This window comes from Equus quagga, chromosome 17 (assembly GCF_021613505.1).
Source record: "Equus quagga isolate Etosha38 chromosome 17, UCLA_HA_Equagga_1.0, whole genome shotgun sequence".
Lineage (NCBI taxonomy): Eukaryota > Metazoa > Chordata > Mammalia > Perissodactyla > Equidae > Equus > Equus quagga.
In genome coordinates this window covers 44,634,854-44,644,231 of record NC_060283.1, presented here as the reverse complement: position 1 = coordinate 44,644,231, position 9,378 = coordinate 44,634,854, and the positions used below count along the sequence as shown (strand labels likewise).

General features: G+C 35.7%; 1 long non-coding RNA gene across 3 annotated transcripts; it reads right to left on the bottom strand.

The window, feature by feature from the left end:
- Window positions 1–1,009: 1,009 nt before the first annotated feature.
- Window positions 1,010–8,891, bottom strand: LOC124229314 (uncharacterized). 3 transcript variants are annotated; one of them, XR_006885854.1, is made up of 5 exons: window positions 8,587–8,873; window positions 8,341–8,462; window positions 8,026–8,155; window positions 3,930–4,164; window positions 1,010–2,856 (listed from the first exon to the last, which is right to left on the bottom strand). It is a non-coding gene; the product is annotated as an uncharacterized LOC124229314 (long non-coding RNA). The 3 variants fall into 3 exon arrangements; XR_006885855.1 differs by lacking the exon at window positions 1,010–2,856 and having other exon boundaries at window positions 3,360–4,164; window positions 8,774–8,891; XR_006885853.1 differs by lacking the exon at window positions 1,010–2,856 and having other exon boundaries at window positions 3,360–4,164.
- Between the last annotated feature and the right edge of the window lie 487 nt (window positions 8,892–9,378).

Here is a 9,378-nt window from a genome sequence, read left to right as displayed (position 1 = left end):
CCAGCCCTGGTGGTCTAGCGGTTAAGATTTGGTGCTCTCACCACTGTGACCTGGGTTGGTTTCTCAGTCAAGGCACCAAATCACCCATCTGTCAATTTTCATACTGTAGCAGCTGCATGTTGCTGTGATGCTAAAAACTCTGCCATTGATATTTCAGGTAGCAGCAGGGTCACCCATGGTGGACAGGTTTAAACAGAGCTTCCAGACTAAGATACAATAGGAAGAAGGACCTGGCCACCCATTTCCGAAAATCTAGGGATGAAAACCCTTTGAATTGCAGCAGAGTACTGACTGATATAGCACCAGAAGGTGAGAGGATGGCACAAAAAGACCCAGCAGGGCTCTGCTCTGCTGTACACAGAATCCCTAGGAGTTGGAATCTACTCGAGGACACTAGCGACAACAACAGCATGATCAATATTCATTAACATTCTATGTATGCTTGAAAATAATGTGTATTCTGAAAATTTTGGATAAAGCATTCTATATATTTCTATTAGATGAAGCTTGTTAATTTTATTCAAATATTGTATACCTTTCTACTCTTGGTGCATTTTTTTGGGGGGTGCTCTATTGATCGTTTACTGAAAGTAGTATCTGGATAGCTCCAATGACCGTGCACTAGTTCCTCTGTCATTAAAGTTCTGTGAAATTTTACTTTAAATATTTTTAATTTGTAAAAGTTTCACTTAAATTAAAATTGTTATATATCATTCTCATCCAGAAAAGAAATCTTTGTGAAGTCACTCTCTTTACCTCTTGAAATAATTTTTGCCATAAAGTTAAAAAAAAATTTGTAGTGTTATATCAGATTTCTTTTGGCGTTTATCTTTTCTCAATTACTTTCTACATTTTTGTACGTTTATATTTAAGATAAATGTCTTATAAACAGCTTTGAACTGATTTTTTGGAGAAAGATTGTCATCACTCAAGTCTGAAATTATTCAGTGTCATTTAACCCATTTAACTTTATTGAAAAAATATATTTACAATAAATGTATTTATTTATTTATAATACATATTTACACACATACATATGCATATATGTGTGTGTGTCTATTTATTTATACCATATTATTGTTTGCGACTTTTATGATCTTTTCTATATAAATTATACTTTCCTTTTGACTTCCTTTGTATTTCAGAGTACTTTTTTCTTATTCCACTTTTTCTGTCCACCATCAATAAAATACATGCTCTACCCTTAATGGTTACCTGAGAAACTCTAACACTTAAATTTATCAATGTTTACAGTAGATCAATTCCCTTACCTTACTCTCAAGCAATAGCAAGAACTTAGAATAATTTAACTCCACTTATGCAACTCACATTATATGCTATTGTTGTCACATATTTTATCTTACCTTCTGGTTTTAATCTGCACATATATATGTAAATCATTATGCATATTTTATTATTATTGCTTTAAACTGTCAAAGTTTGTTAACGTATACCCATATATTTAATTCTTTCTTTCTCTTCATTTATTCCCACTTTGTAGACTTTTCATCTAGGATTATTTTCCCCTGGTTTAAGGTACATACTTCAGAATTTTCTTTGGTGTCAATCTGCTGATTACAAACTCTTAGTTTTCTTTTCCTGAAAATGTCCTAACTTTGCCTTTGCTTTTGAAAGATTTGGGGGAAAATAATATTCAAAGTAGACATTTCTTCTCTCTTCAATTATTAAAGCTGTCTTCCAGCTTTACATGTTGCCTATGGGATGTCGAGCATCAGTATAATGACTATTCCTTCGTAAGTACCTGGATGCTTTTTATAATCTTCTCCTCTGTGCCTGTGGTGTTATGCAATTTTTGAAGTGTCTAGGGGAATTTCTTTTTCTTCATCCTGTTTGGTGTTTGTTAAGATTCATGACTATGTGAATCTGAGTGTTTTATATGTCCCTTTCTCTCATAGCCATCTGAAACTCTAATTCATTCTAGATCAAATATCTTACAACATCTGCCTTGTATTTTAATTTATTTTTCAAATATCCTATCACTTATTTTACGTGTCACATCTATAAATCCATGTTTAAGTGTAGAATTGCTGTATCTTAGACAATTTTTTTATATATTCATTCCAGTTCATTAATTTTCTCTTCAACTTGGTCTAACCTGCTAATACTTCCATTGTTTTTAATTTCAAAACTTATGCTTGCCATTTGTAGAAGTTCCACTTGTTACTAGAATGCGATTTTTCCATTTTTGTATTTTAAAGGTCTTATTTTATTTCTTTAAAATGTTAAATATAGTTAATTCATAATGTGTGTCTATTCTATTATCCAAAATTTTGCAGAACTGTGTCAGTTGTCTCTGTTATTTCTTCAGGATCTCTTCATGATGCCGTGTTTCCTTACTTAGCACTTCTTGAATGTGAGCTGCTCCTTTTCCTTGGAACATTATCTACGAGAGTTCTTTGAAGACTGAGATTAAGGAGGTTCTTCCAGAGAGATATACATTTGACTCTTCTAGTAACCTGGGCTGCACTCACAGTTTGAGATCCCTTTGAATAATTTTTAGATAACTCAAATTTTAAGAATGTGACTAGAGACCTGCATGAGTCTTGGCTTGTAATTACAAATTATTACAGCAATATTTTTCCCCTTGTTTCAGCACCAAAGTAGAATGCATAAAAAGGAACATGTAAGACATCATAGAACTCCTAATTACATTTATTTTTCTCTTCTGGATTATTTCTAATTTGACTTATTTTTTATAGTGGATATAAGACATTAATGTGTACCCATGCCTGTGTGCACGTGTGCCTTTTTGTAGGGTCTGTTCTCTAGATTTTTTTCTTTAGTGAAAGAAGTTGTTCCTCCAAGTTTGAAAATGACTTCTTCAGATATGGGAATCTATAGAAAGGCAAAAGGCAAAAAATAACACAGTCAGCTTTGCTGTTTGAAAGACTATTACTAGTAGTGTGAAAAATGGCAGGAATGTAGTAAAACTGAAGATGGAGAAGCAAATTAGGAAGGTATGACAGCAGCTCACGCAAGATTTGATGCAGGCCTGAATTAAGGTTTTCGCAGTGAGAATGGAGAGGAGGTAATTCATGAGAGAACTGTGGCTGGAGCAGCCTAGCTTCTCTAGAGGAATTTAATTATTGAAAATACTTGATCAGTGCTGTTTTTTGTTATTCCTGCTTTGTTCTGTGCTATGGAGGAATTCTGTGAAAAGTGTCAACAATTTAGAGAGACAACTGATCATACTCAGGTATTCATGACTCTAAAAAAGTTCTGTATGTTTGATGCTACCATTTATCTGTCTCAGATTTGAAAGCTCCTACATATTGACATGTTTCTAAGAAAATCAAAGTTTATTACATGTAAGAATTAAGCAGTCAAGTGCAGGTAGTGAATTTGTGTCTTGTGATTGTGATACTTGACATAAACTATGAAAAAGATTTCCAAATAGATATTGCTATTACATCACTAATGATTTATAGTTTATAATTTGTGAGTGAGATATACGTGTGTGTGAATTCACATACATACATGTGGATATAATGTATATTCATAATATAAATGTGTTGTATTTATATGTATGAATATTATATACACACACAATAAAGATAAGCTTTTTATCTACAGTAAATTCTAACCAGCCAAGACATAGGGTCACATCCTTATTCTGGAGAAGTGGCCAATTAGAAGAGCCAGCCTATTACTGGATAAGTGTTTAATGATTTTTTCGTGTAGTTTGGAATAAAACACAGAGTTCAGAGACACAGTCCTTGTCCTCAAGAGATTTGTAGGTTATAGAAAGTAAGCATCATACTAGCTTCCCAGGTAGCCATTCATACAAAATTATTTAACAGCATTTTTATTCTCTTTCTATGTCAGCTCTTTCAGGGTCCTCTTCAGTGACAGAGAGCCCCAGCCTGAGGTCATACCTTTCCTGGGGTAACCCATATCCAGAAACTGACCTCTGGGGGGTGCCAAAAGCCAACCATTTCGCCTCACTTGGGGACAAGTCTGACAGACCACATGTACTTCACAGCTCTCCATGCACTTGGCCAAAGCTTTGCTGGGCTTGCCTCAAAGTTTGACTTCTCTCTTTGCCCAATCCTCCTGCCGGCATCTCCCTTCTTCAGGTGTTGATACCTGATGAATATCTTTCACAACAAACTCTGCTCAACTTCTGCTTCTAAAGATTACAATCTGTAACAGTATAATAATCAGAAGTGAAAAATTGTTATAAATTGGGGAAAGAAGTGATTTCTCTTTGACATTTGGTTTTCTGTGTCTGATGGGGATATAGATTAATTTTTAAAGTCTATATTATGCTTTCAGATAGATACATATTTATTTAAAGCTACACAGTTGAGTATAACTTCTATTGGCTTCTGCAGCCCCAGTTGCAAATTTATTTTAGACTCTGTTGCTATTGTTGTAACCTCTTCTCTAGTAAATCAGAATAATGGGTGTTAGGTACATCCTCTGTGGCAGTCAAATTGGCTCTGCTGGCACATGGGCTATTATCTTCTTTGAAATTCTTGTAAGGAGAAGATCAAAGGTAGCTCAGATCTTCATCTTAAACCATAGATTATGAGTCAACTAGGGTTGGCCCAAGACAAGTATCTGGCGTGTGTTTAGTCATATGGTGAGTCAGTGTTCTAATCAGAGCAGAGTTAATCAGTTGGAGTTCTTTGCTCACCATGAGAAACCTTCAAGCACTCTTTCCAGAGGGAATATACATGAATTCTTTTGGCATATTTGGTTTTGCTTCTACATCATTATGTTTCTCTTCTCACTACCGCAAGACAAAGATATTAATTGCAGTCAAAAATAAAGTTATAAACCTCTGGCAAACTGAAATTGAGAACAAGACATCAAAGGGATGTCTGCCTCTGTACTTTTAGAAGTAAAATGGATATTTCATAGCTGGGGAAGGAGAGAAACAGGGAGATGAAGTGATTCACCCCACATCACAGACCAAGTTGGTGGGAAAGCTTGGACTAGAATCCAAATGAAGTGGCTAAAGTTTAACCACATCATGCTGCTTTCCATTCAGACTTCCTTGATTGACTAGTTTTCGTGTAACCAAAAGACATCTCTACAAAATTCAACATCCCACTGATATTTAATTGAGCAAGTACTAAGTGCCTGGTGCTGTTTTAGGCATAGTGTATAGGGCAGTGAGTCAGACCAACAAGCATTTGTTATCAAGGAGTTTACTTTCTGGCAAAGATCAGTTTTCTTTTCTGCTAAAAATCACTTATGTTAATGACAAAATAACTGCTTAAACACTCCAGGTAATGAAAAAGACAGCCTTGGCTACTCTTCTTGTGATTTAATCTAGAGTTACGTTTCTGTCTTGGCAATGGCTCCATCACCCTAGGGCAAGAACTTGCTACTGAATCTGTTAGCAATGGTCACAGCATGCCTGATTACCCTTTTTGATAACTGTGCTGAAAGGTGTTGTACCATCCAGTTACAAAGAGAATGTTTTATTAAACCGGATTTTGATTTGGAAGAATGGCAACAGACTGGATCATGTTTTTCTAAATTAACGTTCATTACCACGATAATATTTAAAAGTAATTACTTGGACCATTTATTTTTTCTTTGAAGAAGATCTAGAAGATAACTTGTCAGAATAGTTGTTCAATTCTTGGTTCATAATGAATTGTCAATGGTGAGAGGAGCTCAGTTAAGGAAACTCAAGGAATCATGGGCTCCATAGAGTACAGAGCAGAATGGATCCTTAAAATGTCATTTGTCAACAGGTTTTGCTATTCTCATTTTATAGCACCCTGTGCATCTCCTTTATGTCACCTAGTACAATTAGAATTAATCACATTCAATTACTTCTTTATAAATATTTTCCTTAATGGAGAAGAATCCTAGTTAATTGATTAACAGCAAGGACTCAGAAGCCAGTCTATTAGGGCTCATATCCATCTTCCATTACTAACCAGCAGTGCAGCCTTGGACCCATGACTAAACGCCTCTGGTCAATTCCTCGTGTGTAAAATAAGAAGAATAAAACCTTACTCATAGAGTTATTATGAGATTTAGATGAGTTCACGTTTGTAAAGTACATAGAACAGTGCTTGGCATATAACAAGAATTATATAATGATTTATAAAAGAAATAAAAATAAAATATTCCTTTCCTGCTAGTAATAGGAAGAGGAAATATATCTGCCTTAATTGCTGCTAATATTTTCCTCTCCTATGACTATGATTGCATCTTGAGTTGCTGAATAAGTCATTATTTAATGAATAAAGAGATGGAGGTTTTGAAGTCAAAAATGTAATAAAGATCTACTCAAGACCTACATCTTAGTGCTACAGATTCTTCAAAAGTAAAATAGGGCTCGTGCTACTACTGATTCGATGTACTTCCCTTGGTGCTGCACAAACATCATTTCATTTGACGTGACAGCAGTCCTAAAATGTAAGGATCAGATCTCTACCTCACAGATTAGGCAACTGAGGTTTGAACAGCTTAAAATACTTATCCAAAGTCACAGAAATAGTTTGAGCAAAGCCTAGGATCAAATCCAGGTCATTCTGATGCCAAAGTCCGTATTCTTTCCATGTTACACAATCTTATATCAAGAGCGTGTTTGGTGATATCAGATGGAGAAGACTGAAAGCCACAGGGGAAACTTACAGTGGCAAAGAAAAACAATGTTATAGTATGTGTGATACAAAGATTTGTCCTTCCAAAGACATCTCACCTCCTGTGTTCCTTCCTAAATGAACATCAAGCCCTATGATTTTAGCAATATTCCACATCACTTGTTGACATCTTTTACTGATGTCAGATTGTTGCAAAATTGCAGTCAACGTTTGAAGTCACTGTAGTTCACTTTGTAAAATAGACAAGCAAACCATTAGTACTTTTAAAGTTCAGGATTAACAAAAAATGCATATGAGATATTTTCCTAATGAGAAATTTAAGAGGTAACCACTTTAATTTGACATTGTAAAAATGGAATAAAACAAAGTAAAAAAAGAATCATTACATCCTTAGGCATAAACCATGGTGCATATATCACAATTCACAAGCCATATGCTCAGATCTATGAATTTAGAAAGTGAGAGAGAATGAGCAGAAAAACCTGGGCAATTGTTGGAAATAATACAAAACTACCCAAGAATTTTGTGATAGAGCAAGGAATTCTCAGTGCCTAGAGAACTCAAGTACCAAAACTTCCAGAAGGCTGGAATTGACTTGCTTATACAAGCACATTTTATCTATTCTTCCTGAATTGAGCCTATGTACTGTTAGATTCCATTTTACTGTAAAGTCTTATAAGTGGATTATTGCAGGGTAGGAGCTAATGGCAGTAAGAAGTATGATATAACATAATCATAAAGAATTGTTCCTGAAAAGCACAAGAAAGATGCTCTTATTTCTAGCCAAGACTCAGGACATAAAGACACAGAGGATTTTGATAAAGATCAATGTGCCAGCTCTGGTGGCCACCTGAGCTACGGTATCACCCTATTAAACAGCTCTGATCTACTCTTTATTATTCCATAAAATATCTCCAAGCAAATAATTCATGTTTAGCTGATCACACCCGGAGGTTGAATGCATTCTCCTCTGTTTAAAAACGTTGTTTTGAATTCTTTTCAGGGGAGAATCACTCCTCCTTAAAACATGAAACAAGCCAGAGATGGTACCGGGGCAAAACCAAAACCCTTGTTTCTTGTTTGTCTTATTTACAACCAGATCCACTTTTCATCTTGTTTGCCTTCTCTGCTTAGAATCCATCGTAAAGCTGTAAATTTGCAGCTCATGGACTGTGGTTTCAGAACACATTTCATGTTATTGCTGTAGGAAATCAACTCTTCACAGTAACTGGACCGCAAGAAGGCAAATTTCAAATTTAGTTACAGCAATTAACCAAGGATCTCTATGGTTCCACAAAGTTCCACCCTCATTTATTTGTAAGTAATCTGTTACATTTTTGAAATAAAAATGTGGTTAAATAGAGAAGAGAAGGGTGATGTGGCAAACGACTCAAGACTGAGTCTGCTCTGGAGAATGGGCTTTCAGTCTTACCTGTTTCATTAATTGTTCCTGAAAATTAATTGAAAGGCTGTGAAATTTGACTGACTCTCAGTTCCTTCAGCCATAAAAATGGGGAGATGGAACTAGATGACTCGAAAGGACATTGTCCAGGTTTTGCCTTCTGCAGAAACAAAGCAAACTGATGAATATGTGGTTAGAACTGATAAATAGATGGACTCCATTTGCCAATGAACTAGAACTTGTGGTAAAAATCAGAGAGAAGATAAAGAGATTTAGGGAGGCAAAGACGAGTGGAAACGCAGCTGTAATTGAGATATTCTAATTAGGAAACCATCAGGGACCGACCTTTATGGAGTTTCTTCTATCCAGAAAGCATTTCATCAGAGTATTTAAAACTCTTCTCACAACAGACCTAGAAGGTAGATGCTGGCCCATTTTACATACGAAGAGAGCATTCCTCAATGTTGCTGGAAAAGACAAATTTAAACCAGAATCTGTCAAGTCTAAACGCAAAAGGAGGTGCCGAGAAGTCAGATATTGCTTTCTGAAACAAACAAGCCAAATCAAATAGAAAAACTGACTCTAACTCACAATTTCACAAAAAGCAGAAGACCCTCTTTCACAGTAAGAAGAGCACAGACTTAAGTCTTTTGGAAACTCTTCTGAACAAACAAAAGTCCGTGTGAGCTCTCTGGGGCTGAACAGTGTGGCCACGATGGAATGTTGTGGCAATATAAATTACAGAGAAGTTGCATGGCTTTTCATCTCGTGCCCTCACCCGCAGATGTCTGTGGGATGAAAGTAGAAGCCACTGCCAGCCACTGGACTCCTGCAGTTCTGACACCCTGTAATCGTTTGCTAGATTCATAACGTCCCTCTTCATCCCCCAAACCTCCTCTTAGGGCTGCTTCATTGTACACATTTTGCTTGAAAAAACTAAGCGACATCGCAATTAATTTCGCCTTGAGAATTTCACAACATCCTTTGAGAGCACAATAACCCTGAGGATATTGTGCAATTGGGTCTGGGAATCTCTTGCCTAAGTTAAAACTTTGTGAAAGAAAGCGGGTGAAAGTGGGGGGAAATGATCTTGCCTAAAACAATTGAGTTAGCATTAAGTGGACAGGAGTAAGTTTAAAAGTGACCAGTAATTCTGGTGAAAATTTATCTCATCTAAGTTATCATTTTTAATATTGATATCTTCTTAAGAGTATTTTTCCAGGATGTGTGCTTTTACTTTTTCTGAATAAAAGATCATACTATTTTATGTTTTTTCTCGGGGACATGCCTTCTGTATACTAGTCTGACTCATCATTGTTAATTTAAAATAATATAAATAAGCAAATACATGACTCAATAAATGTGATGAGTGAGGAGAAAAGG